General features: G+C 41.9%; 1 protein-coding gene across 15 annotated transcripts in view; it reads right to left on the reverse strand.

The window, feature by feature from the left end:
* The window catches only part of SGMS1 (sphingomyelin synthase 1), a 317,203-nt gene that overhangs the window by 219,282 nt on the left and 71,868 nt on the right, over positions 1-26,053 (reverse strand). The window contains exon 1 of one of the 15 annotated variants that reach the window (XM_070470581.1): positions 21,801-21,878. The exons of 13 other annotated variants lie outside the window; for them this stretch is intronic. The gene's annotated coding sequence lies outside the window, so the exon portion shown is untranslated. Of the gene's footprint in view, positions 1-8,895; positions 8,921-21,800; positions 21,879-26,053 lie in introns of those variants that run through there. One more of the 15 variants, XM_070470582.1, reaches the window with a different exon arrangement.

Below are 26,053 nucleotides of genomic sequence, written 5' to 3' on the forward strand. Positions count from 1 at the left end.
ACACTCCTGTACAATCATTCTTCACATTTAAAAGGAAGAAAGGCCACCTGAATTAAGGGAAGTCTTTACCTTGGTCCAAGGCAATTTTCATATTTAACTAAGCTATTAATAGTAATTTTATGTTTGTAGAAGAAACCATTATTATTTACAAAAAGTTTTCACATGTGTTTTCGCATTGAAGTTGTAAGATACTGAGGCTAGGCAAATATTATTGTAAAATGGAGTGGCCGAATTTCCCAAGGTTAAGGAACTTTCCAGTGACCCTTCAGCCGGCAAGCATCAGAGTAGGAATTTGAACACTCTATGACTCCTTAAAAACAAGCACAATAAAGGACAGAAATGGTATGGACTTAACAGAAGCAGAAGATATTAAGAAGAGGTGGCAAGAATACACAGAAGAACCGTACAAAAAAGATCTTCATGACCCAGAAAATCACAATGATGTGATCACTCACCTAGAGCCAGGCATCCTGGAATGCAAAGTCAAGTGGGCCTTAGGAAGCATAACTAAGAACAAAGCTAGTGGAGGTGATGGAATTCCAGTTGAGCTAATTCAAATCTTCAAAGATGATGCTGTGAAAGTGCTGCACTCAATATGCCAGCAAATTTGGAAAACAGCAGTGGCCACAGGACAGGAAAAGGTCAGTTTTCATTCCAATCCCAAAGAAAGGCAATGCCAAAGAACGCTCAAAATACCACACAACTGCATTCATCTCACACACTAGCAAAGTAATGCTCAAAATTCTCCAAGCCAGGCTCAACAGTACCTGAACTGTGAACTTCCAGATGTTCAAGCTGGAATTAGAAAAGGCAGAGGAACCAGAGATCAAAATGCCAACATCTGCTGGATCATCAAAAAAGGAAGAGAGTTCCAGAAAAATATCTACTTCTGCTTTACTGTCTACACCAAAGCCTTTGACTGTGTGGATCACAACAAACTGTGGAAAATTCTTCAAGAGATGGGAATATCAGTCCACCTGACCTGCTTCCAGAGAAATCTGTATGCAGGTCAGGAATCAACAGTTAGAACTGGACATGGAACAACAGACTGGTTCCAAATCAGGAAAGGAGTACGTCAAGGCTGTATATTGTCACCCTGCTTATTTAACTTATATGCAGAGTACATCATGAGAAATGCTGGGTTGGATGAAACACAAGCTGGAATCAAGATTGCCTGGAGAAATATCAATAACCTCAGATATGCAGATGACACCACCCTTATGGCAGAAGGCAAAGAAGGACTAAAGAGCCTCTTGATGAAAGTGAAAGAGGAGAGTGAAAAAGTTGGCTTAAAACTCAACATTCAGAAAACAGATCATGTCATCTGGTCCTATCACTTCATGGCAGATAGATGGGGAAATAATGGAAACAGTGAGAGACTTTATTTTGGGGGGCTCCAAAATCACTGCAGATGGTGACTGTAGCCATGAAATTAAAAGACACTTGCTCCTTGGAAGAAAAGTTATGACCAACCTAGACAGCATATTAAAAAGCAGAGACATTACATTGCCAACAAAGGTTCATCTAGGCAAAGCTATGGTTTTTCCAATAGTCATGTATGGATGTGAGAGTTGGACTATAAAGAAAGCTGAGCACTGAAGAATTGATCATTTTGAACTGTGGTGTTGGAGAAGACTCTCGAGAGTCCCTTGGACTGCAAGGAGATCCAACCAGTCCATCCTAAAGGAAATCAGTCCTGAATATTCATTGAAAGGACTGATGCTGAAGCTGAAACTCCAATACTTTGGCCACCTGATGCAAAGAACTGACTCACTGGAAAAGATCCTAATGCTGGGAAAGATTGAAGGCAGGAGAAGGGGATGACAAAGGATGAGATGTTTGGATGGCATCACCGACTCAATGGACATGAGTTTGAGCAGGCTCCAGGAGTTGGTGATGGGCAGGGCAGCCTGGCATGCAGCAGTCCATGGGGTGGCAAAGAGTCAGACACGACTGAGTGATTGAACTGAACTAAATGACTCCTCGTTCCAATCTCTTCCATGGCACCAAATGATACAATGGTTTCAGTTTGAAAAGTAGCACTATTATTTCTTCTTGTACTACATATACTTTCTCAGCCAACAGATACAGAAATGCCTCTGCCTGCTGAGTGACACACTGGAGAAGGAAATGGCAACCTATTCCAGTGTTCTTGCCTGGAGAATCCCAGGGACGGGGGAGCCTGGTGGGCTGCCGTCTATGGGGTCACACAGAGTCGGACACGACTGAAGCGACTTAGCAGCAGCAGCAGATGCCGAGTGACACAGACAGTGCCATAGAATTAAATGTTTATTTTCCAAAGACAACCCAAAGGGTGGAAAATCCACAAGATAGTTAAGAAACACATGTTTCTTTTCCACACACCTTCTTTTTCTCTTTAAGTCATAGAATTGCTAGGCTTTGTTTCTCTTTCTCTCTCTCTTTTTGGAAATAATTTCATGTGTAGAGAAAAGTTGTACAATAATAATAATATCAAGAATGCCATGTACTCTTTACCCAGATATTCACCTACTATTAACATTTAACCCATAGAATCATTCACTCTTTCTCTCTCTATAGATACCTACATTCACTCAACATTTTTTCGTGTCTGTACCACGTGGAAAAAGTTCCATACATCATGGTGCTAAATACTTCAGAATTTATTTCTTTGAATAGGCATATTCTTATATAACCATAATGTTAGTATCAATCTTGGTAAATCTAATATTGATACAATACTTCAATTGACAACCATCTTGTTAACCCAATAATGTGCTATACAGCATTTCTTTCTCCTCCAATTCAGGATCCAGTCCAGGGTAAGATATTGCATTTAGCTGCTGTTAATCTGAGACATATAGCTCTTTTTTATCTCTTATGATACTGGCACTTCAGAAGAGTATTTGTTGTTGTTGTTGTTTAGTCACTCAGTTTTTTCTGACTCTTTTGTGACCTCATGGACTGCAGCACGCCAGGCTTCCCTGTCCTTCATCATCTCCCAGAGTTTGCTCAAACTCATGTCCATTGAATCAGTAATGCCATCCAACCATCTCATCTCTGTCACCCCCTTCTCCTCCTGCCTTTAATCTTTCCCAGCATCAGGGTCTTTTGCAATGAGTTGGCTCTTCTCACATCAGGTAACCAATATTGGAACTTCAGCTTCAGCCTCAATCCTTACAATGAATATTCAGGGTTGATTTCCTTTAGGATTAACTGGTTTGATCTCCTTGCTGTCCAAGGGACTATATGGTCCTCCCCTTCTCTGACATCTCAGTTGGTAAAGAATCCACCTGCAATGCAGGAGACCCCAGTTCGATTCCTGGGTCGGGAAGATCACTTGGAGAAGGAATAGGCTACCCGCTCCAGTATTCTTGGGCTTTCCTGGTGGCGCAACTGCTAAAGAATCTGTCTGCAATGCAGGAGACCTGAGTTTGATCCCTGTGTTGGGAAGATCCCCTGGAGAAGGGAGAGGCTACCCACTCTAGTATTGTGGCCTGAAGAATTTCATGGAATGTATAGTCCATAGGGTTGCAAAGAGTCAGACACGACTGAGCAACTTTCACTTTCACTTTCCTTTTCTTATATTAACAAAACATTTCCATTTTGACTTGTCTGACATTTCTTCAAGATTCAATTCACCTTATGCATTATCATCCAGAAAACTACAGAGGTGATGTTTTCGTCTCTTGGTGTCATAGCTGAAAGTATGTGAAGTCTATGTGCCCCTCCCTGGCAATACAAATTTTGATTACTGAGCCAAAGTGCTGTCCGATTTCTCCCCAGAAATTTTATTTTTTTTCCCCTTATAATAAGTAATCTGTGGGGAGATACTTTCAGACCATGCAAACATCTTGTCTTTCATCAAATTTCCCCTTAGATTTAGCATTCATCGGTGATCCTTGCCTGGCCTGAACTTCACTACCATGGCTACAACATGTTAAAGGAGCTGATGGCAGCTAAGTCACTGGCAGATCCTCTCAGTTCTGTCAGCTTTGGCTTTATAATTGGCCAAGATGGGTCTATGAGTTATGTCCTCAGTCCTAATGCATGACCCTTAACCCCTAGACGTGGTCTTTCTGGTGTCTCAAGGGAATGGTTAAGGGGCTCAATGAGGTCTCTCCACCCTGGCTAACCCAGAACTCTCCATTTCTCTCCAGACTGCATGACCTCGGCCAGGGCCATTCTCCTTCCCACCTGGGAGAAGCTGGTCTCTGCTAGGTCTCAACCGGTAGGGATACACACCTCAGCTTCTGGGTTCCCCTCTCACAGCTCCCTCCTCTCTGGTAGCCTGCCATACAAACTTCAGCCTCTTCAACAGCGCTGAATTCTGGAGACCACCAAGCTGTAACAGGCTTCCCCTCCTGGTACCCAGACCAAGGAATGCAGACAACAGGGAATGTGCTCCAGCAGAAAACTAGGGCAAATGTGGGTCTTACTTCATGTGACTCTTCCCTCAAGGATCAAAGTCCTGGCTGCCTGTGTTCCTGTGACTGACAGTAACTGCCTGGTGTGTCATCCAGGTCTCCAGTTTATCAGAGAAGGGCAGGCCCAGCACCGGATGCCTCTCAATTTCCCTAGAGTCCTTCAGTACTAAGTGATGTTTGAGAGGCACGAGGCTGCTCTATTGGGAAGAATTAAGAATCAAACGCTTGGAGCATATAACAAATGCTCTTTATTTAAACACTTCAAAGAAATTCCCTAATAATCTGTTTCTTAGAAATGTATGTGTTTACTTTTATTGCAGCACTGTGGCAAGAGAAACACTCTGTAGCAGTTAGGCAATTTTAAAAAAATGTTATAAAATGACAGGAAAATGTCTCTACTGCTTCCAGAAAGCTGATACTCACTTCAGATAGCCAGCTGGCTATCACTCTGACATATATTTCCATAACTCTTCTTCTAAGTGGCACAATAAAACACTATAATCTAGCCAAGGAATCAAAAGTTAGTTGCTATTCGTTTTTCTTCCTGTTTATGCACATGTACTTAGGGGTGGGGAAAAGACTCCTTTTCAGATAAGTCATTTCCTGGCATCCTTCCATTTCTATTCCTAACCACTGGTGAGAAAATAATCAGAAAAAAATAGTCCAAAGGAAAACTTGCAACCCTAGATACAAAGCTAATCAAAAGGAAATTGGCAACAAGAATAATATTTTCATCTCACATACTGTGAGCAAAGAGGAGTTTGCCATTCAGGAAAATGGAGAATAGGTCTTTCCTGGTATAAGCCAGCAGATTTGTGCCGACAGCATGCGTGCACATACACATGCACACACACACACGTTTGCACACGTGTATATACACACACAGCTTTGCATACAGTGCACCAGGCAGAATGTGGAATGACCTCTTTCTACTTCTCGAGTATATGTTCTCCATACTGGATAAGCACATTGTGTGTGTGTGTGTGCAGTCGCTCAGGCGTGTCCGACTCTTTGTGACCCCATGGACTGTAGCCTGCCAGGCTCCTCTGACCATGAAATTTTCCAGGCAAGAATACTGGAATGGGTTGCCATTTCCTTCTCCAGTGGATCTTTCCAACCAGTGTTTCAGTACTGTGTATCACCTCCCACAGGGGAGGCGTCTTCTCCTCACACAGGAGAGGCATCTTCATCCTTCATCCCACAGACTTTGACTGTGAAGAAAGATATACTACCTCAGGTCACAATAAATATCAGCCAGGCTCAGAGTGACTAATACTGGGCTCTTAATACTTCTGGGGAAAACTGAAAACAAAACCAGAAAAGAACCAAAGGTAAATGAAACCCACAGGGATGAAAAGTATGAAACCCAAAGAGAAAGTTTAACCTAGGAAAGAGAAAATGAAGACAACTCCACACTTAACTCATTTTAAGCACTACTGAGAGCCATGGACAGCATTTTTCCATTTCCACCAAGGACATCATATAGAAAATAATTTTAAACTTAAGTACTAAAATTTTAGCTTCCATATGAAGACTTTCCCCAAAGCCAGAATTTTCAACAAAGGAATATGTAGTTTGTACATCCCTGACATGCTTGCTATGATATGATAAACACCAAATATCCAGGGCTCTCACACTTGTATCCAAGTACTACTGGTGTTTATGATTCTGCCTCAGAGAAGCTGCAATAATAACAGATAATACAACTGTCTATGAGGGCTTTACTCTAGGCTAAAGGTCACACATCTCAGAGCTGAGATGACAGCTTCACAGTTTCCCCTGATTCAAAGTACTACCTCTTAACTACAGGGATAAAAATGAATGCTCCCCAACCGGCTCAGTGGTAAAGGAGCCAGCTGCCAGGGCAAGAGACAGAGATTCGATCTCTGGGTCAGGAAGGACCTCTGGAGGAAGAAATGGCAACCCACTCCAGTATTCTTGCCTGAAAAATCCCATGGACAGAGGAGCCTGGCGGGCTACAGTCCATAAGGTCTCAACAACTAAGCATGTACACAATGCAACATGAAACATACTGTTTGTAAAATGGGATGGGAGCTGCTTCACAAGGCTCTGTAAGTTAATCATAAAATATTTTGCCTGTGCCCACCCCATAGTAAGCACTTAATAATTATTTATGATTGACAAATAATTTTAACTTTTCTGGGTCAACTTCTAATTATTCAATCTTGAATCAGAAACTAAACAGAGACCTTATTTCAATGAGGCAAATACCACTTCAGGGTGAAAAAGAACTTGTCATGCATTCAACCATTCCACCTAGCCACATCCATCCATTTCGTCAACAGACCTTTATGGAATGCCCACCACATGTAGAACACTGGGGCAGACCCTTGTGCAGAATATGAAGACAAACATGACATGGCCCATAGATATACTCAAAGAACACCATCATCTTATTATCAACTGCAAACACTGCAGGATACTCACTCTGTGCCAGGAACTGTTCTAAGCACCTCAAGTACTGTGTGTGTGTGTGCGTGTGTGTGTGTGTGTGTGTGCGTGTGTGTGTGTATGCGTGCGTGTATGTTGTTGTTGTTGTTACTGTTACTGTTTAGTGGCTACATCGTGTCTGACTCTTTTGTGACCCCATGGACTATATAGCCCACCAGGCTCCCTCTGTCCATGGGATTTCCCAGGGAAGAATACTGGAGTGGGTTGCCAGTTCCTTCTCCAGGGGATCTTCCCAATCCAGAGACTGAACCTGCATCTCCTGCTTGGCAGGTGGTTTCTTCATCACTGAGCCAGCCACCTGGGAAGCCCGTGTGTGTGTGTGTATACTCTATTAATCCTCACAACAACTCTTGTTTTTAAATTTTTTTTTCATTTATTTTTATCAGTTGGAGGCTAATTACTTCACAACATTTCAGTGCACAACAACTCTTTAAAGTAAATACTATTTATTATCTTCAATTTACAGATGAGAATCTGAGACACAGAAATAAATAACTTGCTTTAGCTGACAAGGCTTGTAACTGACACAGCTCAGATTTAATTTCAGGCTGTCCAATTTCAGAGCCTTGGGCTCTTAACTGCTAGCTATACTGCTTCCTCCAAGGCCACTAAGAACTAGAGAGAGGACAGACTACAGGAAGGTCCCAGAAGGTACATAAATAAAGTGCAGTGCTCATGAGTGAGCTGTGCTAGCTCTCCACCTAACACCGAGCATGAGTCCTTTTAACCACGAAATGACATGGTCAGGCATATGATACCAACCCAGACTGAAAGCCATCCACAAAGCACTGAGTCTGCCCTCCGAGGGGCCGGCTTCTCAGTGATTTAACACATACGAAAGGGAAAGAGGAGCGCTCAGAACCCTCCAACCTGGCCTTGAACAAATTACTTGACCTTTCTGTGTGCTTCAGCATCTTCACTGTAAGGAGTAAATGATATAATTTATATAGAGAACTTCATTCTAGTACTTAGTACTGAGGACTGTACAAGTAAAATCATAATATTCATTAATTAAATAATTGCAAATTTGCTTCTACACTGTCCTAAGCCATATGGAAAAATCCCAACAACTAGATAATATCAGTTTATAAATCAAGAAGAATTCAAGCTATGGTACCTTAAATACACTGTGGATTCATTATTAATAAATATGAACTACTGTAACTTAAAAATACTATAAACCTGTGTTTCTAAATGCTAGGGAATAAGAAAAGTCTTCCATGTTAAGAGATAAGAGAGGCTGGTGTGTACTAAGGGCAGACTCTGTTCTTAGTCACTTCACAGATGTTACTCAGTCTTCAAAACTACTCAGAGGTTCACCAAATGATCCCAATTTTTTATTTATTTATTATTGAAGGATAACTGGTTTACAGAATTTTGTTGTTTTCTGTCAAACCTCAACATGAATCAGCCATCAGTTCAGTTCAGTCGCTCAGTCATGTCAGACTCTTTGCAGCCCCATGAATCGCAGCACACCAGGCCTCCCTGTCCATCACCATGAGTTTATTCAAACTCATGTCCATCGAGTCAGTGATGCCATCCAGCCATCTCATCCTCTGTCGTCCCCTTCTCCTCCTGCCCCCAATCCCTCCCAGCATCAGGGTCTTTTCCAGTGAGGCAACTCTTTGCATGAGGTGGTCACAGTATTGGAGTTTCAGCTTCAGCCATAGGTATACATATATCACCCCCCTTTGAACCTCCCTTCCATCTCCCTCCCATCCCACCCCTCTGGGTTGATACAGAACCCTTGTTTGAATTTCCTGAGCCCCACTGCAAATTCCTGTTGGCTATCTATTTTACACATGGTAATGTAAGTTTCCATGCTACTCTTTCCATACCCTCTCCTCCCCTCTCCTCCTGTCCATAAGTCTATTCTCTATGTCTGTTTCTCCACTGTTGCCCTGTAAATAAATTTTTCAGTACAAATTTTACAGGTGAGGATTTTGAGCCTCTCACTGGTTAACGATGGGCTCCACAATAAGCAGTGGAAACTGCCGCTAAAAATTAGAAGACTCACAAATGAGGCAAGCAGGTTGGCAATTTTGGAATCAGGCAGTCCCTCCACTGAGCATTTCTTTGGCACCCACCGGAATTTTAAACATTCCATGCAATCCAGCTCCCATCCCCAAGATGTGTTCTGTGCTTTAAGGAAGACTTCCAAGTCACTGCAAAGTCAGGATACGTCGCCATTAAAGTGACAAACTATCACGGATCTCATTCTATCACCCAACTTAGTCATTATGGCCCTGTGGAACAAGATCAGTGAGGGGATTTACAAATTGCTAGGGCTTCCCTGGTAGCTTAGCTGGTAAAGAATCCCCCTGCAATGCAGGAGACCCCGGTTCAATCCCTGGGTCGGGAAGATCCCCTGGAGAAGCGATAGACTACCCACTCCAGTGTTCCTGGGCTTCCCTGGTGGCTCAGCGGGTAAAGAATCCTCCTGCAATGTGGGAGATCTTCCCTGGGTTGGAAAGATCCCCTGGAGAAGGGAAAGTCTATCCACTTCAGTATTCTGGCCTGGAGAATTCCATGGACTGTATAGTCCATGGGGTTACAAAGAGTCAGATACGACTGAGCAATTTTCACTTACACTTATGGCTCTCCAAAAGCGACTAGATTTCCACACAAGAACAAACTGGGTTCTAGAGCAGGAACACTGTGAAAATGAATATTGACAGCACCATACCAAGTATGTGTTTGGGGTGAGGATATAGAAGGAAAAGGTGAGTTGAAATATCCTTTTCTCATTTTGTCTAGAGCAGAGGATCCTTATCACAAATAGTCAAATCAGTGACTCAGAGACTTGTGGTTCTCCATGTGTCAACTCGTCCACAACCAAAAAAATGAAGGCAGCAGGGAAGTTCACTGTATGTATTCTAAGACTTGAGTCTGCTTCTAAAACTTGCAGAATATGAACTCCATCTTTGACCACAGAGTTCACATTTTGGTCACCACTATATCCTCAGCACAATACATGGACGGGTAGACCACAGGACTCCAATAAATATGGGTGATGTTCACACCCAGAAAAATATAAAACTAACTGTAGGGGAGGGAATTCCCTGGTGGTCAAGTGGTTAGGACTCCAAACTTTCACTGCTGAGGGACCAGATTCAATTCAGAGTCAGGGAACAAAGAACCCACAAACCACTCCAAGGCCACACACACACACACACACACACACACACACACACACACACAAAATAGGGGAGAATCAGTCAGAAGGGCTGCCCAGGAAAGATCAGTTAGCTCATTCAAGCAGGCCTCAGTGCCTCAGTTGCTGCTTGCAACTGAATACTTCTAAGAAATGTGGGATTGGGATTTCCCTGGTGATGCAGTAGTTAAGACTTCACCTTCCAATGAGGGGTGAGGGTTCAATTCCTGATTTGGGAGCTAAGATCCCACATACCTCATGGCCAAAAAGCCAAAACATAAACAACATTGTAACAGATTTAATAAAGACTTTAAAAATGGTCCACATCAAAAAAAAATTTTTTTTATTAAAAAAACAAAGAAATATGGGATTTCATGAAAGTAGATTTTATGATTTTTTTTTTGGAAGGAACACACTAGGGGCAAAAAAATGCCTCCCAACGCCTCTTGACTATTCAAAATATTTACCAATATTTTGAGATATTTACTGACCTAAAATGTGCCTTCTAACCTGCTATTTCAGAAACATGAATCATATACATTAAAAATTTACAGCTAGAACTGTGCTTGGTCATAGCCAACACAATGAAGAACAAGGCTGGGACAACTAGATTTTAATAGAGACACAGACTGTAAACAAATAATTACAATACCATATAATTAGAGCTTTTGGCAAAGAGAGCTGAGTGCAGAAGGGTGCAGAGGAAGGCATGACTAAGCCTGCTGTGCGCTTCAGTCCCACATATGAGGAAGGATCTTTCTTTTCCCAAAGTCCTTTGCAATTTCCTTGTCCAATCCTCATTTTTCTTTAAAGCAAAAAAGCAGCACAGTTTGTTTATATACTAAGTACTTTAAGCAGTCACCATGCTTCTCAAACATCATCACATCCCCAGGAAAGACTGCACATTAATATACACTAGTTAGATAAGAAGTTTCTCAATTAATGATCAGCCGTACCATAATACTGGTTGCAAATATAATATTGGTTGCTAAAATACATACACAATTTGAGTGTTTATAAAAGCTGTATCAGAATTTTCTGGCCCTAATGTTTTCTCCCAAATTACTAGCTTTCTTATACCCAATTAAAACTGTATGTAATTTTCTGTCCAAAAATCTTAAAGATACAAGCCAAATGAATTCTTTATCTAAAATCATCACCTCATCATTAGCAGCTCATTTTATTGAATTATTTACATGCTACTCATCTGCAAGAAAGATTTGAGACAACATTCAATAAAAGATACATATGTACTCGGAAGTCACAAATATAAAGTCATGAAGTGAAAAAAGAAGTTGGTTTTCCAACTACAAGACAAAGTTGCTGGTATACTTGAACAGTAAAATTTCTACAGACCTAATAGCCAGAGCAAAAGGGGAAATGAGGCAGGCCACAAAATTCTGATCAAAGGAAGAATAGAAAAGGACCTTTCCCCCTAGGTACTGAGAAACAGAATCTTTTCTTTTTAACAATGGCTTATCTAATACATGAAGAAGCAGTGTTACATGGTTCCTTATATTTTTACTACGAGTCTAATATTAAAGTGTACTTCAAAGAAGGTGCTCAGGGAGGCACTGACAATATCAAAATAAATACTTTTTCCTTCTATCAAGTTTAAAAGTACTAAATGTGGGTGTTCATGCTAAGTCACTTCAGTCATGCCTGACTCTTTGCAACCCCATGGACTATAGCCTGCCAGGCTCCTCTGTCCATGGAATTCTCCAGGCATGAATACTGGAGTGGGTTGCCATGCCCTCTTCCAGGGGATCTTCCCTACTCAGGGATCAAACCCATCTCTCTTACGTCTCCTGCATTGGAAGACAGGTTCTTTACCACTAGCGCCACCAAAGTACTAAATAAGATGACTGAGAACACCTTGTGTAGGGAGGTGTCACAGAGAAGCAGGTCCCAGACACAGGACCTTCTAGGAAAGACCAATAACCAAAATGCTTTCTAATGCATCAGCACTAAAAAAAAAGAAAAGAAACATGCCATGAGGATAAAGTGAAATGAATACTTTCTCCCATACAAGAAAGCATTTGGCATCATGTACCAAGGGCCTTAAAAAAGCTCATATCATTTGATGCAGTTCCAGTTTGAACTTATCTTAAGAAAATAATTAGAAATGAGTATACACTTCTATACATCACAGTTTATCCCTGTTTTCACTACTAAAATTCAAACATTTCTAACTGGTCAATAGGAAAATGGCTTAAGAAATTGTGAAATAGCCACAAAACAGAATATTATGTCAACATTAAAAATTACAATCATGCAGAAATGCTTAAGATATAATATTAAATGAGGAATACAGGATACAAATATATCCTTATAAATATAAGATAACATACAAATATGTATACACAGAAAAGGAACGGGCAAAATATACCATGTAAGTTGACAAAACAATGTTTTTGTGCCTTTCTTCTTTGCTTCTCATAGCAATTAGAACAGTTTCCAGCTCATGGTAGGCATGCAGACATAACTGAATGAACCATTTTCACCATTAAAAACAACAAAAACCATTTTTTAAAGTGTCCACTCTTTTTTATTTGTGCCCTGGCTATTCATAAGAAATAAGTCAAACATATGTGAGGAAGAGGTGCCTGGGGACTTCCCTGGTGGCCCAGTGGTTAAGACTCCATGCTTCCACTGAAGAAGGCACGAGTTCTATTCCTCATTGGAGAACTAAGATCCCACATGCGTACACTGTGGCTTTAAAAAAAAAAAAAAAAAGGAGGTTCCGGTTTGGAACACCGCAGTGAAAACATCACTTATGGGGACAGGGAGGTTTTGGCCCATCTGTCAGTAAAAAGCTCACTTGGCAGGAATGATATTCATGCTCCTTTCCATCGCTTTATCAACATGAGTGTGACTCAAGAGTTAGGTTCCTGGGAATTTAGTGTCCTTGTTATCTTTAATCTATACCCTGATGTTCAGCAAAAATCGACTTTCTAAGGTTCATTCCAGCTACAGAATTAAATGAGTCTACTACGCTCTAAGTATTCTCAGGAGCCAGAAAATAGAGTCATACGAGTATCATTTATCTTGTTTTTCCACATTTGTGACAGGAGCCAAATAATTCAATGTAGAATTATTAAAGAAAGGAAGAGACATCTAGATGTTTAGTTTCTTATCTAAAATTGCCTTGTGGGTAATGTGTTCCACTTGGTTTTACTAGAAGTGCCAGTAACAAAGTTTTAATTAAAGGTTTATTTTTCAAGAATACTTTCCTTTTAATTCATTTCCCAGAGGGGTCTCACTTGATGAAAACAGGACAAACTGTTCGCTCCTGCTGAACTCAGAAGAGTTGAACATTTTAATCCCCTGGGTCAAAACCCATTGTTGGCCCACTTCCTGTTACCAGTACCACAGCAGGACTTGATTGAGCTTTGAACCGTGAAGGTGGGCGCTGCAGGGCAGCAGGAAGGGAGCCTGCGGTTCCATGATGAGCCTCAGAGGGGCCTGAGCCCCAGTGAACCTCCCAGAGGTCTGGTTTGGCTTGAGCTGACTCACCAAGGCTCTCGCTCATGTCAAAAAAGAAAAAGAAAAGATGCACTGCCCAGAGTTATCACTACTTACACTTCTGCAGATTTTCCACATGTATTACTGGCCACATTTTCACAAGATGAGCACTCTCCTAAAGGGTCTAAAGAGTTTTTTTTTTTTTTTAAATCAAAGCCAATTCTCAAGTGGCACAGTGGTAAAGAATCCACCTGCCAATGCAGGAGACTCTTGCAAGAGATGTAGGTTTGATCCCAGGATGGGAAAGATGCCCTGGAGAAGGAAATGGCACTCCACTCCAGGATTCTTGCTTGGAAAATTCCATGGACACAGCCCATAAGGTCACAAAGAGTTGGACATGACTGAGTGAGTTGAGAACACACGAACAATTTTTACTGAAAATACCTTTTTTCTACACTATCTTTCTATGTCCCTGGTTTCCCATGTGGGGCCCTATAATGGAGTTTAAGAAATCAAACTCTTATCTCAGGGTGACCGCCGCTGACCTCCCAGACTTAGAAAGTTGCTTCCATGTTCCAGCCCCAGCAGAACCACAGCAGCCAGAGTAGGTGGCAGCGGCCTGCAAGCATCAGCTCCCAGTCTGACTCTCCCTCTCGGACTTTCCAACAGGCCCAGGCCCACCGATATCTCAGTATCTCCAGGTCAAGGGGGTCAGCAGGAATCACCCCTGGCTCACAAGCCCCTCTGCTCTCCAGAACTCCTCCCTCCAGCATGGGAGGGCAGAGGTGTCAAGTATGACAACCAGGAACCCTTCCTCTATAGAGTGTGTTAGCAGCCTATCTACCCTGTTCTTTTCTAGAGGAAATGGCTTGAAAGTACTATATGCCCATTGTCTTAGTAATAAAACTTTGAGGGAAGGGGAGCTTCACATAGTAACATATACCTATGTGTGTGGCTAAGTCATTCACTTGTGTCAGATCCTTTGAGACCCCATGGATTGTAGCCCACCAGGCTCCTCTGTCCATGAGAATTCTCCAAGCAAGAAAACTGGAGTGGGTAGCCCTTCCCTTCTCCAGGGGATCTTCCCGACTCAGGGATCGAACTCATGTCTCCCGCACTGGCAGGTGGATCCTTTACAACTGAGCCACCTGGGAAGCCCGGGATAGACTCACTGAAGGGAAATCCGAAGAGAGGGACAGGGCACCCACATCATTAAGTATTGCTTGCCAACCTCTGTCATTCGAGATTTCAACAAAGACAGCATCCTAGACTATGAAGATCACTAAGCTAGACCGACACTTCTTATTATCAAGTGAACTTGGACCTCACTTTACAGTGTTATTCCCAGAAGAGTAAGGACACACCACATGGGTGGAGAAGATTCTGTATTTCCTGGAGTGCCTCATCCACTCCAAGCTCTCAGCTCTAAACTCTAGCTAGAATGAAGATCCTCCAGACAAAAGACTGCCCTAGATTCACATACAAGAGTATCCATCTTCACCTAAATAGTTGTAAAAATCTTTATGTGAAAAAAAAAAAATCCATAGCTAACTAAATTTAGTAAACTCAGGGGTAACCCAAACCCAAAGGATGTCTTTAAGGTAAGACCTCCGGAGCCTCAACACACTGTGAGATGCGAGTCAGGGCCTAGGGCTGGTGGACATGCTGACCTGTCTCCTGTCACAAACCGGTTTCTCCCACCTCCTTTTATATTTTTCCCCATGGAGCCTTTTCATAGGAATAGTGTCCCATTGAGTATATTCTAAGAAATGCTGCTGCAAAGTATTTCCTTAAAATAAGACCTAAATTCTTGATGGACTGATTCACTCATACACTCAGTGGCCTCCCTTTTGGGACTGGAGGCCTCCCATGGACTAGGTCTTGGGCTGGAAAACTTACAGCACCGGAGACGCTCTCACATCTCTGACTCAGTCACTTTGGGGGCAAGGGAGTCAAGCCTAGATTTAGTGGGGGTTTCCCAGTCACCCTAAAAGACATGAGTGTGTGATGGATCAGGAGGGAATTTCCTAAGCAGAGTCTCAAACCAGGCAAATACAGTCATTATTAATGTATTTGACCTAATTTATCTATATTCCTCTCAACAGCATTGATATCCCTTCTTTCTTCCCAGTCTTTAATTGACCTTCACTCACATTTATTCCTTGTGATCAGAACCCTCATTTCCTCTGTGCTAGCTAATCCAGAATAAGATGTGAGGAATTAATAGCACCTCAGAACCACCAGGAATGTTTGGACTTAAAAAATGATTAAATATTGAAATATTGGATAACAGGTTGACAAAGCACATTTTAATACATTTGATCATGTTTTTACTTCCTGCATTAAGCTATTTAACCACAAAAATAATTACACATGTTCAAATTAAACCTTTTAAGAACTTAAGCCCCAAGAAAGAATTTCAGGTACTTGGAATTCAACCACTTAAAGATACTCCAAGCGAACATTTTGATTAATGCCTTTCCCAGTTTTTTCCCTTTGTATTTACTTATTTCTTTATTGAACATGTTAATGTTATATATTCTATGGCAGCCTATTTTTTATACGTTTTGTCCCATGTCAGTATTTTTCTTCAATATCATTGTCATGGTTACAGAATATTCCATTACACAGATGAATCATAGCATACTCACCCAAGGCCTTTTGGGGGTATCTGGGTGGCTTCCAGTGTTCAGTTTCAAACAATGCTCACTAAGCATTCTCTGAGCTAAGTCTCTGAACAAAGCTCTACTCATTTCCTCAGAAATTACTCCTAGAAGTGGGCTCACTGAGTCCAAGGAAGAACACTGTGTTTCTCACTGGGTCACAGAAGACCTTGGAAGGAAAAACCGGCCCTCTGAGTCATTTCAGTCTGCATTTCTCTCAGCGTCATGTGGCTGCCTTTCCCCAGTCTGTTCCTGTCACCTTTACTGTCAGCCTAATTATTATCCGGTTTGCAAGATATTCAAATCCCAGGGTCTATGGGATATCCTTAGGTCAACAAGCTTTCTGGTGTAACAGTCTTTTAAAAGAAGAGCTGATATCACCCTCTCTTTTGTGTTCCTAAATTTTTGTCCATCTGTTGTTTCTTTGATAGCTTTCACTGAATGACTGATATGAGCACTCACCTGGGAGGGTGTCCATGATAAAATATGGAACTTCCTGTCCCCACCCCCCTATCATGATGTAATATTCAATTTGCTTAGCATCACCCTGTTTATTTTTGTGAGACCAAGGTGTCAGCGGGACAACAGACAGAGGTACTTTTTTTAGCTCAGGTTTACGGTCTGGGTCATAACTAGTCCACAGCGTCCCCTAGGGAAGGGCCATGCTGCAAAGCGGAATCCAAGAAGAGTGACAGCTCCCCCGGCAGAGCATGACCGCCAGTCACAGAAATGGCTTCGACCTTTCGTCTGTTTTCCCGGCATGCAATTTAGCCCAGACTGCATCTATTAAGTAGCGCAGATTCATCACAAGATAAACGCTAGGTCTGTTCTCAAGGAACCCCTGGACAAGATGTGGGCAAACCCAGAGAGCGCTAGTGCTCCTCCTGCGGGTGCATCATTAGCATTCCAGATGGGACAGGCCTTCATCGTGTGCAACCGTCCAAGGTCTGGGGGACACTCAGTATCCACACCCTCGGGATGTTCGGTGCTAAGATACACACCCCTCGTCACCATGACAACCATAAATGTCCTTACAGGTTTCTAAACTCTAGGGTGGAGAGGGCGGGGTGGGGGGAGGGTGCAGAGGACACCATCACCCATTGAGAATCTCTGTTTCTTTTTGCTGAGATGGAATGAACACTTAGGAAATGACAGAAAACAATTCTCAAATCTGATATGGAATTATGCAAATTCTAAGCACCATAAAGGGTCCAAGGATCAAAGAAGGTGAAAGGTGCAAAGCAGGCTGTAGGCATGGGAGAGAGACAGCTGTAACCTCTCTAAGGAGTCCAATCCAGGGTGAAAGTTTGCTGTGATGTGCTGTCTCACCAGCACTGAGGACTGCCCCCCCCCACCCAACCCCCACCAGGTAAGCTGATTACACCAGTTACTGCAAGTAAACCACATCCTACATGCTTGGCAATGCCAACTTTAAAACGCTGTTATTGTTTCTGCCTTCCGATTCAGGGCAAGTTTTCTCCTTGTGTTCTGGGCTCTCAGGGAAGGCAGGAAATCGGGGAGACCCACTGAAGGTGAAGGCCACACTGCCAGCCTCACCCTGCTGGGCTGTTCCAGAGACCTAGACAAGAAGCACAGACCCTTCACCGCAGGACTGGCCTGAATTTGCCTTGCCTGGTTCCTTTCTGCCCACATCGGCTGTGATCAAAGGACGAGTTTGTGCCCAGAGGGCGAGTGTGTCTAAGCCTCTGGAAACAATGCCCTTGATCTTCCGTGCTCTGGTTGCATAAGGTCATTGACTGATTTCAACCTTGGCCACCATCAATATCTTCACCTTTCACCAGACAGTGTTGGCAGTGACATGTTTTCTGACGTCACTGTTACACTCAGGTGAGACTGAAGAGGGCAGTGAATGAGGCGTCTTTTATAGATCCTGTTCAGTGTTTACTACTGATGCACCATATACTGGTATTTCACGGCTGTGGTGCTCAGACTTATTTAAAAAGCAGATTTCCGGGCCTCAGAAAACCTGCTTCAGTTAAGTTGAGGGGTGCAGGAATCTGTAATTTAACCTATTCCTGGTGTTCCTGATATAGATGATCCATGAGGATACTTTATGAAACATGGTCACAGAATGACTGTAAACTAAAGAAAAAAAACTAGCTTTTTCTTGATACTTTGTATTCTATCACCTTGAAATGTACTTTTTACTGGCAAAATAAAAATTAAATGATACTGGTTTTTCTCTTGAGAATACCATGGAAACATATATACTACCATACATAAAATTTAGTGGGATTCAGGGAACTCAACTAAACTCAGTGTATGATTCAGGGAACTCAAACCAGGGCCCTGTAACAACCTAGAGGGGTGCAATGGGAGGTGGGAGAAGGGTTCAAGAGGAGGGACACATGTATACTGATGGCTGATTCATGCTGATATATGGCACAAACCAACACAATATTGTAACGCCAATTATCCTTCCATTAAAAAGAATTTTTTTTTAAACTGAGAGATCAACTTCATTCTGAGAAATTAGAGTCTCTGTTGTAAAGTATTTATATACAGATAATGGCAATCCTGCAATAAAAACTTGTATTTATGTGTATTAAAAATTTTACATTTTATCCTCCACATAAGTGCTTGATCACAAGTATTTGTTATACAAAGCACACTGATTTTAACTTTATTACCTTATAATTGGATAGTTTTACTAATTTTTCAGTATTTCTTACTTTATCTTCATGAAAGATATCTTAGGTAACCATCTGATTATCTGCATCAGACTTCGTGCAAACTAAGGCATAAAGAGTTCATGCCAATGTCTAAAGAACAAAACAAGAACCTACACTTCTGGTATGCTGTATCTTTTCCTCCTAGACTGGAAACAGAAAAGAGGGTTTGTGCCACCTGCCAATTCAGACGGGCCAGCAGACCAAAAACAGCTGCCTACACAGTAACTAAGAGAGCCAGCCCGAGAGAAGGGGGTCATAGCAGATGAGCAATGTCGGCCTCGAGCACAGGAGAGAAAAGGGGAGACCTCTGTGCACACTTCTTCGTTGGCAAAGACCCTGATGCTGGAAAAGATTGAAGGCAGGAGGAAAGGGGGATGACAGAGGATGAGATGGTGGGATGGCATCACCGACTCAATGGACATGAGTGTAAGCAAACTCCAGGAGATGGTGAAGGACAGGGAAGCCTGGCGTGCTGTGGTCCATGGGGTCGCAAAGAGTCAGACGTGACTGAGTGACTCAACAACAAGAACTGTGCACACAGGCCAGACAGGCCACCCCTTGGAAGATTCAGAAGCTAAACTGTTTGTAAATATCACTGCTTTCCTTCACTGAACAAATACCACTAAGTGCATGCCAAACTCTACGCTGGGTACCAGGGATATACCAAGAGTGCTAAGTCTACCAACAGGATGGACTTAGTCTACCAGGATGATGGTACCTAACCTAGGGCTTTACCTGACAAGATGATAGGTTATGGGCTTCCCAGGTGGCTCAGTGGTAAAGAATCCACCTGCCAATGCAGGAGATGCAGGAGACACAGTGTTTGATCCTTGGGTCGGGAAGATCCTCTAGAGGAGGAAATGACAACCCACGCCAGTATTCTTGCCTGGAAAATCCCATGGACAGAGGAGCCTGGTGGGCTACAGTCCATGGCGTCGCAAAAGAGTCAGATGTGATTTAACAACTAAACAACAACAACGATGGCATTTTAAGGGGACAGCTGAAGAAAAATAGAAGTGAACCAAATCTTAAAAAGTTTGGAGGAAAGTGGAAGGCAATGCTATTTCTGAGGAACTGAAATCAAGCCAATCATGGCTAGATTACCGACGGGGCGGTGCGGGGAGGGTATGTAGGCTGGGGTGGACCGGCAATAGCCAGGTCACACAGGACTCTAAGATCATAATTTCAACTGAAGATTATAGGACATTACGGAAAAGCTGAGTAATGCCTGTTTGTCCCCAAGTTTTGTTTTGGGTTGGGTTTTTTGGGGGGAGTAGGAATAGCAAATTTGCATTTCAAGAAGATGGGAAAGAGTCCCAGTAAACACAGAGCGTGACTGAGGTGACCCAAGTGACCAGAACAGGTGAGTGGCAAACAGCTGGAGGGAAGTAGGTGGATTTCAGATACACTTTGAAGATGGAATCAATAGTGACTTGGTTTGGGAAAGAATATAGAGCAGCAGTCCCCAACCTTTTTGGCACCAGGGACCAGTTTTGTGGAAGACAATTTTTCCACAGACTGGGAGTTGGTTTGGGATGATTTAAGCACATTTATGGTGTACTTTATTTCTATTACTGTTACATCAGCTCCACCTCAGATCATCAGACATTAGATCCTGGGGGCTAGGGACCCGTGATATAAAGGATGAGAGGAAAGGAGAAGACTAAGATGCATCTGTGATTAAAGTGCTTTGAACACATTCAACTGGAAACTCTACAAGGCAGCTGGACCAACCATGGCTGGAGATTTTAAGAGAGATTTAAGATTTGAAAATCTGGGGGCTGTAGGCACAGACAAAGAAAAGACCAAAAACATCAATCCTGTATCTTCTGCTTTCCAATCTAGTTAAATTTTTTAGCAGTTATGCTACTCCACCTGTAAAGACTTAGTGCAGCAGAAATGTTATCATATAAGTGTCTGATTTTCTAAATTACAGCACTTAACTCCAATTTTTCACATCTCATAACAACTTAATTCAAGCAGCAAGAAAACTCCTGTTGTTGAAAATATTTCCTAAAGATTTTGTACTTTTCTGCCTTCTTACGTATGGCACACCAACATAATTTTATCTTTCTCTGGAGATTAAATACCTTATATACCCTAACGACATCCTCATAAGGGGCATTAACTGATATTTCAGAGCTCGGCTTATATGATGATCTCGAGCCCCTCCCAGAACATCCCCCCATCCGGTGGGGACCACCTATCTCTACTTGCTGTCATATGTCATACTCCAAGTGCATAGAGCTGTTGTAAGATGCTGGACTTGGATTCAAGGCTAGGAGATGGGGCCAAGATCCTTGAAACTGTAATAGAGCCATCACTCTCAAGAGATTGAGGGGGATAAAAAGACTTGTTGCAAATTCAATCAAGAGAACTAGAGTAGCGTCTCTGAAAGTCGTGACTAGAACCAACTGAAGGACTCATCCACCCAAAAAAAAAAAATAAAAAGAGGACTGACATTTTCTTTTCTGATAAAACACAAATCTCCTAGGAAGAAGACATTAAAACTGACAGTTATTTCACTTCAAAGAGAATTTCTGACTTTTTTCCCTGCACAACAGGTTTTACTAGGAAAAGCTCAAGATGTTGGTGCATAGACATGGAAAAGGCTGCATGTCTCACACCTTTGCCTAAAATCACTCTGGTGGAAACTGTTACTTTTTCTTAAAATCCTCCCACAGCCACCACCAATAACACCGGATTCTCAAGGCACCGCTTAGAAGTTCCAGCAACCAAATTAGACCTTGTGGGAAAAAAAGTTGAAGACAACCACACCCTATAACTAACCTCTGCTTTTCATTCTTCAAAGACTTGCACTTCATCCAAAAGAGGTGTGTAAACAAAATTTTCCAGGTTCTGTGTGTCTAAAATGACCAGAAGTGCATTTCACCTTCCCCTCCAAATTATTTTTAGAAATTCAAAAAGATCTGACACACATACTTACAAACCACTGTTTTGAAGTGCTGCCACTCATTGAATTCTGAGACATCTGTTTAAGAATAGCTTGTGAGACACCTGAAAACTGAGAGAGCAGATAAACTAGAATTTCTATACCTTCATCCATCTAGGCTTAAGCAGAAAATATGCATAAAAATATTTTTTGTCTGGAAATAATAAAGGTCAGAAGAGGGAGAATTTATGAATAGCATGAGTCAAAGTAAAGTGGTTAAAAAAAAATTGTTTTAAGGACCATAAAGAAAAGTTTGTGAGAAAACAGAAAAACTAAATGTATTTAATACATAAAATGTATAAAACCATACATATGCATATTATATATAATGTATATTATATATATTACATATAAAAATATAAAAAGCTAGCTGTCTATAAATTATATATATATATATATATATATATATATATATATATATATATATCACAATGATATATACTGTTCAGAAAGTCCCAACTTTATTTGTTAATTAGTTTTTATTTTTCAGCAAACATTCATGCATATTTTTGGAAGGGGGATTAGTTATTGCAATTGAATGCCAACTGTGAAAGAGAATAAAGTTTTTTCTAATCTCCTAGTTTTTACTGTTTTTAACATGATCTGCCACCATCCAGACAGCACAGAGGAGTTATGTTAGTACCGAAACCTTCCTGGAGACTTTCTGCAGAGCATTGAATGTTTCAAGGCAAATAGATATTTTCCATTACAACATGCTACTGGAAAAACACTCTTAGAGGGGCTGGCAACCTGACTTAGGAGTGACTCTAAAGTGATTTTCAAATCACTTGGAATCTTAGTGGGGAGAGGGAGGGAGCGGAGTGGAGGAGACTGAGGACATGAGACAGTATGCTCCACCACATCCGCGCAGCAGGCCTGACAATCAAGTTTTTTTAAAAAGCCAAGGCAAGTGGATATACATGTCACATATCTAGTCATTAAAAAGTATTAACCATTAGAACAAAAGGGTTTGGGGTGAAAATTCAAGTAAAAAGGAGTTTTCGTAGGGATATAACCTGCAGGCAAGTGAATCCCTGAAACAAAGTTGAAACAGGGATGTAATGTTCTACTTTTGGAGGAGAAAGGGAGGGCAAAATAAACAGGCATGGAATAGTTGCTTCAGCAAGAAGTAGATATAAACTACTGGCTCCCAAAGTGAAAAGTGAAAGTAAAAGTCACTCAGTTGTATCTGACTCTTTGCAATCTTACGGACTATAGCCCCCAGGCTCTTCTGTCCATGGGATTCTCCAGGCAAGAATACTGGAGTGGGTTGCCATGCTCTCCTCCAGGGGATCTTCCCAACCCAGAGATCAAACCTGGGTCTCCTGCACTGCAGGCAGATTCTTTACCATCTGAGCTACCAGGGAAGCCTTTGGCTCCCAAAAGCCAAAGCGAAATAATCTGCATGTTGCCACCAAAAACTTAGTGTGGTTCAATGACTATGCTTGTGAGTACACTTTACAGATAAGTTTTTAAAGCAAAACATTGTTTCACTTGACTTGATTCCAAATATCTTTTAACTTAAAAAAATAAATAAATTCAAACCTACATTCACTCAAGTGAGAGTAAACTAGCCAGTAAAGAAGCCATCACAGGCAGTCCCAGGGCACACATCCCCAGAATGTCCTGCACAGGCAGAACTGTCACAATCAGGACTCACTCTCTACCAGAGACCATTCTCAGGAAGAAAATGACCCATCTGGATGCACAAGTGCTGATGCATCTATTTCTTAAATGTCTGCTGTACTTACCTGCTATACTCACATGCGCTGACATAACTTGTAGGAATGTGATAATAAAACAATATCATATAACAGTTACTGAATGCTGGGTGTGTCTGAAGTGGTATTACGAATTAACCCATTAATCTTCACAGTAACTCTGAGAGGGTTACTTTTATTGTCCCATTTCACAGGTCAGGAAACTGAAGCTCAGAAAGGAGAGGTGAGGCGTGCCGGTCACACAGGGAGGGGATGAACCACAGCGTCTACTCTTGCAAACACCGATTCCGACACTGGAACCCGGAGTTCTACACCCCACACTTCTACCCCTAAGCCTAAACGCGCTATGAGCCACGCCACAAGCCTGCTGCAGCGAAGGCAAGTCGGTTGAAGAGTCTTCTTCACTTCATTTGTGCGCCCATCTCTAAGATAGATTCTCAGTTGCATCTAAGAGTTTGCTTATCCTCACATTCTGTTCTTTCCTTAACAGAAAATTAAATCGAAAGCTTTTATTGAAAAGCTAAGACAGACCCAAGTATCAGGTCCAACTAACTTCAAATCCACGAAGCAAATCTGAGATAGATCCTTTGTTCAACAATAAACTAAAACGCAACCTAGCAGTTATAGAGGGTTACGGGTTTTAACAACGTGAGGGAGAGGGAAAATCAGAAAATGTAAGCAGGGGCTAGCATGTCGCCCAGGGCGCCTGCAGCACATAGCCCTGTGTTCTGTAAGCTCTCCCCAAACATGCTGTAAACTCCGAGGGTGGGAACCCGAGGCAACCACCCCTCTTCATGTGCTCGAAAGGAATTGAGAAGGGTGTGCCATTTATTTCCATTTATGTGTTCGATATATCAAAACTACCTTCATCTTCGATTTGCAGCTAGTAAATAATCTGGTTAAATTTTCATAGATTTGGCCTGAAAGGAGGAAAAAGAGATGAAAGGAAAGCAGCCGAGGCATGGGTGGTTGCTCAAAGAAGACGTGTACAATATTACCAAAGTGAAGCAAAGGGAAAGCGACGAGCTTTGAGGATGCCAAGGCAGCTGTTTCTCTGAAACACGTGTGGAAAGAACATTGGGAACCTGTCTCAACAGGGGAAGTTTTGTAATGTTACAGGCAATCACAGGGCCCCTCTGTGCCTGGCATACTTGAGATTCCTGGCCTTAGTGGAGCACAGAGGAAGTGGCCATCCCCAACAGTTCCTTTTTAAAAATTCTCCTTCCTGTTTCTATAAGCAGTGAATTTGGAAAGAAGTGCTGGTGTGTCCCTCATTGGTGATTTTGCTGTTTGGATGATATGAGAGGAAACCAAACAATTTCCTTTCTCGAGGATCTGTGTCATATGACTTTCCTGCTAAATAAACAGCACTCTGTAGCAACAAACACAAGGCATAGTCATTGCAGCAAAGTCCAGAGAAAGAATTTTAAAAAACAAGACTGCGTGAACACATATATATGGACTTTAGAAAGATGGTAACGAGAACCCTATATGCAAAACAGAAAAAGAGACTCATGTATAGAACAGACTTGTGGACTCTGGGAGAAGGCGAGGGTGGGATGTTTCAAGAGAACAGCATTGAAACATGTATATTATCTAGGGTGAAACAGATCACCAGCCCAGGTTGGGTACATGAGACAAGTGCTCGGGCCTGGTGCACTGGGAAGACCCAGAGGGATCGGGTGGACAGGGAGGTGGGAGTGGGGACTGGGATGGGGAATACATGTAAATCCATGGCTAATTCATTTCAATGTATGACAAAAACCACTGTAATGATGTAAAGTAATTAGCCTCCAACTAATAAAAATAAATGGAAAAAAAAAAAAAGACTGCGTAGAACACGAGGCACTTGAATTTCATCCCTTAGACCTACTAAGAACCACATGAGGTAGGAATTTTTATCCTCATTTAAAAAAAAATCTTGGAAGTTCTCTTTAACAAAATGTTGTCTCCACCCCATAGTGGGTGTCACTGCTCAGAAAAGAGCCTAACAGAGGCTCCTGGTTGATAGAAATGGGCTGGTGGTCACATGAATGAAGACGACCTAGTTTATTAAATTCATTCACTCTCACCTAAAGAGGACTGATGCGGAAACAAGGCGAAGGAGAGCTACTCACTGCTTCTATTGAACCAAATGCACAAATCACAGCATTTGAGGCTGGCCGAATTAAATAATAAAATAGGACTCTACTTCAGAATCAGAGGTATGTGTTCAAAATGTCTGAGGAGTAATAGGGCGATTTCTGAAAGTTCAGATCATACCACTAATTTAGTGAATATGCTTCCCTTTTAATAAAACAGGTAGATTCAAGTGTAGGAACATTTATCCTCCTAGTTGTATGCAAAAGAAACGACAAGTTCAAAATGCCAGCAACCAGTGAACAGTAAGTATTCCCAGGCTTATTCTCTCCGCAAGACTGTGGCTCAGTATGTCCCTCTCCACCATCAGTTATCTCAGAAAGCATCACAACTATTAAAACAAAGCCACCACCAAAAGAGGATGAAGCAGGAAGTTCCACGGGAAAT

This window comes from Odocoileus virginianus, chromosome 7, assembly GCF_023699985.2.
Source record: "Odocoileus virginianus isolate 20LAN1187 ecotype Illinois chromosome 7, Ovbor_1.2, whole genome shotgun sequence".
NCBI lineage: Eukaryota > Metazoa > Chordata > Mammalia > Artiodactyla > Cervidae > Odocoileus > Odocoileus virginianus.